The 9,012-nt window shown below is 41.6% G+C and overlaps 1 protein-coding gene across 1 annotated transcript in view; it reads left to right on the forward strand.

Moving 5' to 3' along the window:
- Positions 1–9,012, forward strand: part of opcml (opioid binding protein/cell adhesion molecule-like) — a 234,906-nt gene that overhangs the window by 171,218 nt on the left and 54,676 nt on the right. The window lies entirely within an intron of this gene.

The raw sequence follows: 9,012 nt of genomic DNA on the forward strand, positions 1-9,012 counted from the left end.
CATGTACACTGGTGCCAACAGGCAATATGGCTCCAAAAGAGATCATGAGGTCATGTGTAGGATTACATGAGTTGACAGTGAAACAGCATTAATACACAGAAGAACTGCAGCAAGTTCCTCAAGGTGTCTGGAACCATATATATCATAGATGTTGTTTATTTCACTAAGGCCTACACAATAAAAGAGCTATTGCACATATTTAGATTTAGGAAAAGATGACAAGCGCTTTTAATTGGTATTCATCATCTTTAGATATCCTGGGTTTAAGTACTGGACTTGATATTAGGAGCAAAAAAGTCAGACGGTTAGATACAATCAATACCCTCCAAAGATAATAAATCTGTTAACTGTTTAGGGGCATGCTTGTCCAGTAAACACATTTTTTTGAGCAGGTCAGTCCACAGAGTGAAACATAATATACATGCAAGTGCCAAATGTACCACTGAGTTCCATTCACCTCCCTCAGTTATTAAACCCTAATCTAGAGGAGGTTGTTATGTTCAACTTTAGTCAGGAACTGAACTCCACATCCTCTATGCATGCTCATTACCAGGAACCAATACTGTGGGCCACAGAACTGAACTGTGTTAACATAGTTGGTTAAACATGTGCATACAGATTACAGCAAGTGTAAAAAGGAAAGGCCTAAGTACAACAGAGAGATAATTATACCTATACAGGTATGTGCATTCTACAAGCACCTCACCACAGATGCATAATTATTACGTAATTGGCTAAAGTCAAATTTATTTAGAACCATGATCGCCATAGCAATTTTTCAATAAGGCAGATGGACTAATTTGCAAGTGCCGTCATCTGAAAAATACAGAGCAGGATTTAGTTTGTGATTTTACTTCGAAAATGAACGCTTTGTAGAAATGACAGAGTATTTTTGATTTACTGAAGTTGTCAGAGTGTATCTGATATGTCAAGCCTATTAATCACAGCATGATTAAAGTCCCAGCACTAACATTTTAAAACCAGTGTGATCAGAACTGATAATAACACTGACAGAAAACTGTATTTAGAGGCTGTTTAAAAACCTAAAACTACATGAATAATACTAGCGTGACCTCTTTGGGGTCAAAACATAACTGCCACCTCTCAGTAAAGGTCAAAGCCGCGTGAAACCATTTTACCACGACTAAAGACAAACTGTCTGCTCTCAGAAAGATCTTGGCAAATGTGTTCACTCCACGGTTGGCAAATCAGCTGTGTTTTCATGTTATAATATCATTGATACAGATCACCAGGAGAGGATCCAATTTTAAATGTCAACATAGCTGTGTTCTTCTTCATTTTATCACACCATGTAGTGCTAATAGAATAGCATCTGCATTTGCAGCACTGAGATAAGAAACTTTATTGATCCTTCAACAGGGAAGTTTACGTAACAGCAGCGAGATACAAATGAGGCGTGGAAGAAGCCGACAAGAATTACAAACATCAGATTTTCCACAGACGAACAGAAACGGGAACATTTGGAAATTAGAAAATCTCATTTGTGAACTTGCGTCTGATCTTGTGTCTCACAGTTGCAAAGTAAAATGAAATGTAGAATTAAAGATAAGTATATACACACAACATGAAAACCCCTTACCACCTACCACAACCCCTTGTGGGCTGCAAGGTGGCCTCTCAGCTAGAAGGTCACCGGTTCACGTGCCGGTGAGGACACCCGGGATCTTTCGCTTGTATGTTCTCCTACAAACATGTTGAGGTTAATTGGTGATTCTAAATTGTCCGTAGGTGTGAATGTGAGTGTGCTTGGTTGTCTGTCTCTAAGTGTAGTCCTGCGGTTACCTGTCCAGGGTGTCCCCTGCCTTCACCCTGAGTCAGCTGGGATAGACTCCAGCCCCCCATGACCCTAGAGAGGATTAAGCGGTGTATAGATAATGGATGGATGGATCCCCTTGTGGGGACACAACCCACTGGGGGGTGTCCTGTGGTGTGTAATACCAGAGATCTGTAGACTGGGCTCGTTCCCATGTATCCCATGGATGGTTGATTGGATTGAGGTCCAGTGGAGGGCCCCTGGCATTGAAGGCTGCGGGGGGACATGCTTGATCTGCATAACATTTGGATAACTTATAGAAGTTATAGGGTTACTCACTGCACTACCGCAACAGTATTTAAAACATTATTTAATTTATCTCACATATTTTCACTGTGTTTTTATCGCTGACTCTGCATCGTCATTTCGTTCTGCAGTGAATCCTTGATGTAGTTTGTATGAATGACAACAAAGTATTCAGAATCTGAATCTGAAATGTCAAAGTAACATTAACATGAATATCGTGGCCCAACGTTTCCCCACAGAACGTTCCATTGTAACGAGATGATCATTGTTTTTTACCTCACCGGTCAGCGGTCGCCATGTTGTAACCAATCGGTCTACATATGCAGCTCACAGATGTAACCTGGTCCAACATCTACAAACTAAACATGACTCCCACACCTGCAGGAATCAAGTAGTTTTAGCGGCTTTTCTCACACCACAGAGCCAGATGTTACTGGTCCTCCGAGCAAAGCTTTCATCAGCAGGCACATGAAGACAGTACAACAGCTGGGTGTACCCGTACCCATGAGGGTGAACAATGATTAACAGTGATCGTTGTCATAGTTCTAAAAAGTAAATAAAAACCTGTGTCCATGTCTTCAGTCATTGTCAGTTGATGTGTTTGCCAATCAATGCAAGCCCAGCGTCAAGGGAGTAGGTTTGATTTTGACATTGGTGGGGACACAAAAGTGCTCCAAGGCAGCACTCCTGAAAGTTGATGGGATTTTTTTGTATTTGCAATTATAATTTCACATCATGTAGAGGTGATCAAACAAGCAAACAATCATAGTCAGAGAAATGGTTTATGATGCATATCAGAATATCTCAAGAGAATACAAGAATTTAATACATATGGATGTTTAAACTCACACGAGCATCTAGAATCTGAGCTTTTATTGTATTTTCCCCACAAATGTTCTTTATTTGTTTGTTAAACGGTTGCTCTCTTCCACACAAATACATGAAAATAAAAATAACTTTAAAAAGTGAATCTCTTTGGCATTGAACATTTAGTTTTATTCAATATCTGTATTGTTGAGCGTCTACAGGTATACACCCTTGAAGTGACTGAAGCAGTGTCTTATGTCCAGTTTTCTTTTCTTTGACATCCTTCAAATCCTAATTACCAAGCACACACACACACACACACACACACACAAGCAAACAAATTCAAATGTAAATGTAAATAACACCACTGATTAGAATCATAATATTCCTGTTGATTTCCATAAGTACATTTTTCGGTTACCCTCCCTATTTACACTCTCGGTTGCAGATACATGCGCTGCCTTCTGTCCTGTCCAACAGGCTGCAAGTAGCTTTTACAAGCACATGCAGTGACAACAGGGATCACACGTACGTTAGCGAGAAACCGGCAAAGCCAATCGGAGAGCGATATTTAGGTTAGAGACGGGCCTTCGAGCAGAGACCGAATGTAAACCCTTTGTGTGCCATAATCATTGACTGAACACTACACATTAGTGGCCAGATATTGATAGAGACGTGTCCCCAGCCCCTTCCTAGCATACACCACTTTGTCTTTTATCTATAACGAACTTTCATTTAAACAAAACTTTACAGAACAATACATCCGATAGAGCAATTTGAAGCACTAAACAAAGCCAAGTATTCCACAATGCAGCATTTGTCAGCAGCTACCCGGAACAAATGCCAGCTATCATGTGAGATGTCACCGAGGACAAACCCGCCATTCTTAGAGAGCAGTTTCTGGGCTGCAGCAGTCCCCGGATCAATAGGGTTCAAGTGGCCCACCATTATCCATGAGAGACTGGGAAAGCTTGACGCACCCTTTCAGGACAATCATAAAATAAGGGAACAAAGATAAAAGGCAAAGATAAAGGCATGCCAGCCAGAGTGCTGGAGGAAAACCCTCATGTGTTCGTTCCCTGTGGAGCAAACACTTTAAATCTCATGATCACTGGCTTCAGAAAAGAGGCAATTCATAGCAAAGGGCTCTGTGGCATTGTTCAGAAACTCTACAGCGTTTTTTTTTCTTTTCTTGGGTTCCTGATTGAGTGGTCCAAGTGGAAAGACCAAAAGATGAAAATGTATATGCACCTCTCCTGGAATGAGATGAAAGGAGGCCACAGTTAGTCAGAATGAGACATTATTATTATTATTATTCCAAAAATAAAACCTGACAGAGAGCAAATGATCCATATGGAGTCGTTGGCAAAGTGAATCAGATCATACAGTGAATAGATTGTTTATTGTCGTCTAAAAATTAAATTAAATACTGTTCTAGAGATTGTTATGTAAGAACTACAATTTTTTAAAAACTGTTAGGAAAATTGTGACTGTATCAAACTAGATGGTTTCATTTTAAGCATATTTTAAACTTAGAGGGAAACTAACCAGTTACACCACTAAACCAGAAACTGAACGTATGGACAGTTATATTCTTTTGACTGCAAACTGAGTTTAACAAAACCACTGCTGGACAAACAGTTTAGATGAAACTGAAGATCTGTGGGAAAATTTGTTGTGAATGGTATAATGTTATAGTTTTATAAGGAGGACTTTCTGCCATCACAGCCTCATCGCAGAGTTGCTTCCTGACATATTAAGATCCTTGAGCTGCCTCATGCCAATGGGTTTATTTATAAGATGTCACTGTTTGCTTGGTTGTTTTGGACTGACTTTGTGTTTACATCTATCAGCAGAGATGTTTATTATATGTATACATTAATATTTATTAACTCATTTTCATGTATTGATTTCTCTACATCTCCACTGGCTGAGTCCAGCAGTGACTCACAGAACATTACTTTGGTGTTGCCAGAGAAACATTCTGACATGTTATCATGACGTTCAGAGCTGGTGTAGGTCATGTTTTGGTCAGACAGCTTCAGAACAAGCCCATGACCAAACTACTAAACTAAAAACAGTGTTAATCAGCTCTGGTGTAAACGATAATGTGTTTGTGTGCTTTAGCAAAGTGCATCTGAAGGCCTGTGGTATAGGATTCATACATTCCACATAATTTGTGAATAAAAATCTTTGAGCTGAAAGTATTTGAATCAGCAAAGTGATTCATGAGTTCCACCTCTACTCAGAACCCTTGTGTACTTTTACTTTTTACGAAGCTTTTAGGCCCAGATACCTCAAAGATCAAGATAAATGGCATTTGGATGCATGCAGCGTCTCTCTTTAAAAGTATGGCACCGTATGCACCACAATACATCCATTTAATAAGAAAGAAGTAGTAAAATAACCATAAGAATGCAGCTGGTCTTGCTTCTCTCACATAAAACTGGGTCAAACTAATTGGCGCCTGATTGCCACCCAATAAAGAATTCACTTGCACAGAGACTCTGTGCTCCTCACAACAGAGCCATATCAATCTTTTAATGATTAAAAAATGTCTCTGTGCCTCATGCATATTCATGACGGGTTTTTTTTTTTTTTTAACTTTAAAGGGAGGACTCAGAGAGACCTCTGTAGCATTTTAAAAGTTTTAATGCTTATAACAAGGTGATGTTGAAGAATATCCTAAAATAATAAGTTATTGTAATTTAGACCCTGGTCAAATGGAAATAGCAAAAGATGTGTCTGAAGAGGGTTTTTTTTTCTCTCTCTCTTTTTCTTTTTTTAGTTGTTTTAAGTTGAAGTGCCTTAGACAGATGTTCCGTAATCGAGGAGCATTTCAGTTAAATAAAGAATCAATCACTGTGTTCAACATCATTTCCTGCACTACACTTATCATCTGCCCTTTAATTTAAACGTGTACATTTACCCTCTCTATAGTTCCCTCAAAGATTCCACCATGTCACAGAAAATCTAACGTTTCTGGTACATACACTGCTTTCTACTAACAATTCCACAAAGCAGATACCAAAATGGCAGCTCTGCGGCTCACAACGATGACAACAATGATTGACACTCACCGCCGTTTGCTTTGTTGACTTGAAAGGTGGTGTGTACAGTCGTATCTGATGTGTCCTTCATATTAGCCGTGGTCAGCTTCGATTAACGTCAGTCACAATAGACACCGGTATCGAGCGGTTTTCCTTTTCAAGAAGTGACAAAATGTCAATACTTTTCCATCCTCCCTTTCAGAGCAATCCACTTTGTATATTTTTGAATGCTCTGTGGTTTTCATTGTCCAAGTCCGTGGACCAAGTAGAACTAAATGTCCATTTCAACCTCAAAACATGACCCAAGATTTGGTTAATGTCATGAACACAGCTTTGCCTTGTTCAGAGGTCTGAATTCCAGGCTAATTGCCTCCGAGGGCATTGTTAGATGACTTCTTTTATACAACCCCAAACCTCAAATCATTAGTGCTATAGACGCATTAGTTGGGGATGCATTGTTTTAGCTGAAGTCCAGGAGCAGGACCTCACCTCAGTCACTCCCCTTCCTGTCATGCGCCTATAAATACCACTTTTTCCTCGTTCGTTCCCGCTCCTCGTGCACAGAGCAGCACGCACTGTTGCTATGCCAAGTTGCCAGTTGGAGAGTTTTAGAAAAAACTTTGACTTACCGCTGACCTCACATCCATCAGCCCCTACGATGAGGGAACATCCCAAATGGCTCCAGATGTCCACCATATTGATCAGCCTAATCCAAAATGAGGCCCAAATTGCCATTAACCATGCCCATCCATCCAAAAGAGAAGATTAGAAATTCTTCCTCCTCTCTCCAACTGCATCAGACTCCTCATCTGATCTCTACCTCTTACCTCAAGGCTACAACCTGGAAGGCACTACTCAGGGAAGACCAAAACGTAATTACTCCCGCCTTAACCTCCACTCATTCCAGCGTAGATGTCCGAAGCAGGCGAGCCTCCAGAGAAGCTGACTCACCCTCTCACTCCACCAGGACACACTCATCGCACCCCCACACTCCTGACAGATCTCCCAACGATATCCTTTTACATTAAATCTCCGATTTGACTGTAATCAAGGAGCTTTAAGAGAAAAGCTTTGCATGCTACTGCACCGACAACAAGGTTAACTCCTTCAACTCCCAACAAACTCCCAGAGCTCTCAACAACAACCACAGCAGTTCTTCTTCCAGCAGATGCCCCAGCATGACGTCACCATGCCCTCCATAGCAGGTTGCTACGTGGGCTCCCTTCTAACTCTCATCTTCTCTATCAAAGTATTACCAGCTCCTCCACATCAAACAGCATCTATACCACTCCAGTGTCAATCCAACTTTTCCCGGGCTCACCTTCTCAACAACCGCTTCTTCCCTCTTCTGGCACAGTGTTGCAGTTTCTCTCCTCCATTCCTCAGTCCCAACAGGTTGCCAGCTCATCTTTCCTTCGTTCCCCTCTTCCCAGGAAAGTTTCCCTCCCTCCACTGGCACCTTGATGCTCACTTTCCTTCCACCCCGAATGGTCCTAACCTAGCCGGCAACCCCACAAAACATGACTTTATCACTAATCCTTGGTTAAATCTGCTATAACTACATCTCCTATTGACATCCCTGCACTGAAACACACAGAAATCCCACAGCCCCAGACTTCTTAATTTTACAGTTTCTAGCCAGGAGTCATCTCACTTTCCCCAGTCTCTTTAAGTGCCACAATCTTCATCGGCCAAAGAAGTAAAAACCCTGACATCAACAATCTCCTGCCCAAATTTCTGGCACTAGAAGGCCAATAGTGCATTCCTCCGTCGCCCCTGTCAATAATTTTATAGATTTTATAGATTTACAGATTCCAGTTCCACTAGCCTCTCTGCTGCTACTCTCAGTTCCGGCACTGGGATGGCAGTTATACTTGCCTCTACCCCCCCATGTCCACGGTCTTTGGTTCTCATTCTCAAATCCCTTGCACCAGGACGTCCAGGTTTCCCACTGTTCTTCTATTTGTTCATCTTAGCAATTCCCCACCTCCATTTCCAGCACCAGGATACCAGGCTCCTGTTCCTGTATTCCCTCATTTCAGCAAATGCCCACTTCCATGAAAGGCACTGGGATGCCAGTCTCCTACTGTTGTGTTACTCCACTCGCTGCATCATTCCTCAAAGGGGAAATGAAACAGTCAAGTTCGCGTAATTCACTGCATGTATTTCCATTCTAGTCAAAAAGCATGTAACAAACATGAAAAATGTGAGCATAAAAAAGCAGGAAGCAGATGATTCTTTTGTGTCTTTTCTCCAAATGGTGCTGCCATCTTGGAGTAAGACAACCGGTGACATCATGGTGTGTGTTAGCATTGCAGGTTTAGCTACGAGACAGTGAAAAACAGACAATGAAAGACCGATCGTGGACAATAGAGACATTAAAAGATGGAGACTGAGGAGCCACACATCATCAGAAAACAAAGGAAGGCCACTGCTGCATTAATTCTGGACATAAGAATGAATTTTATAGAGTTAAAGCCATGAAATAGTCCACTTACATAACCTGCTGCTTTAATGGAGAGCAGTACTGATGCTCTGCCAGCGGCGCTGAAGAGAAAGCCTCCGACGGGCTCTGACTCCAGGGTTTGTCGTGAACACTTTCAGGAGAAGGATCATATTGAGAAGGTGTTGGAGTCTGGAAAGCTTCACTGTACCGACAGACTAAAGCCTGAAGCTGTCCAGTCGGTGTTCAGCTTCACAGGCTTTAACGTTTGCTCTACTGACCCCCCCAACATACTCTGAAAACAGCAGCACTGCAGGGAAATGGCACTAAACGGAAAACTAAAAAAGAGCTGTATCCACCGACACCTGTCACAGACACGCAGCTGTTTGATAAGAACATCATCCCTGACAGCAATCAAGTTGAACACAACGCCTCTGAATGTCTCGTACTGAACACTCTTCACTGTGAACACCTGTTGTCCTCCAGCTGAAAGATTTCCATCGCATCTTTGCAGCATCACAGTTATCTGATGGGAGCTTGGCAGCAGCCAGAATGACTGTCAGAAATAAAAAATGAAGTCCAATCATTGTAAACACTCGCTCATCAAAGTGTTCTAAACTCATGTCATTTCA

Source organism: Stegastes partitus, unplaced genomic scaffold (genome assembly GCF_000690725.1).
Source record: "Stegastes partitus isolate 25-593 unplaced genomic scaffold, Stegastes_partitus-1.0.2 Scaffold1002, whole genome shotgun sequence".
Lineage (NCBI taxonomy): Eukaryota > Metazoa > Chordata > Actinopteri > Pomacentridae > Stegastes > Stegastes partitus.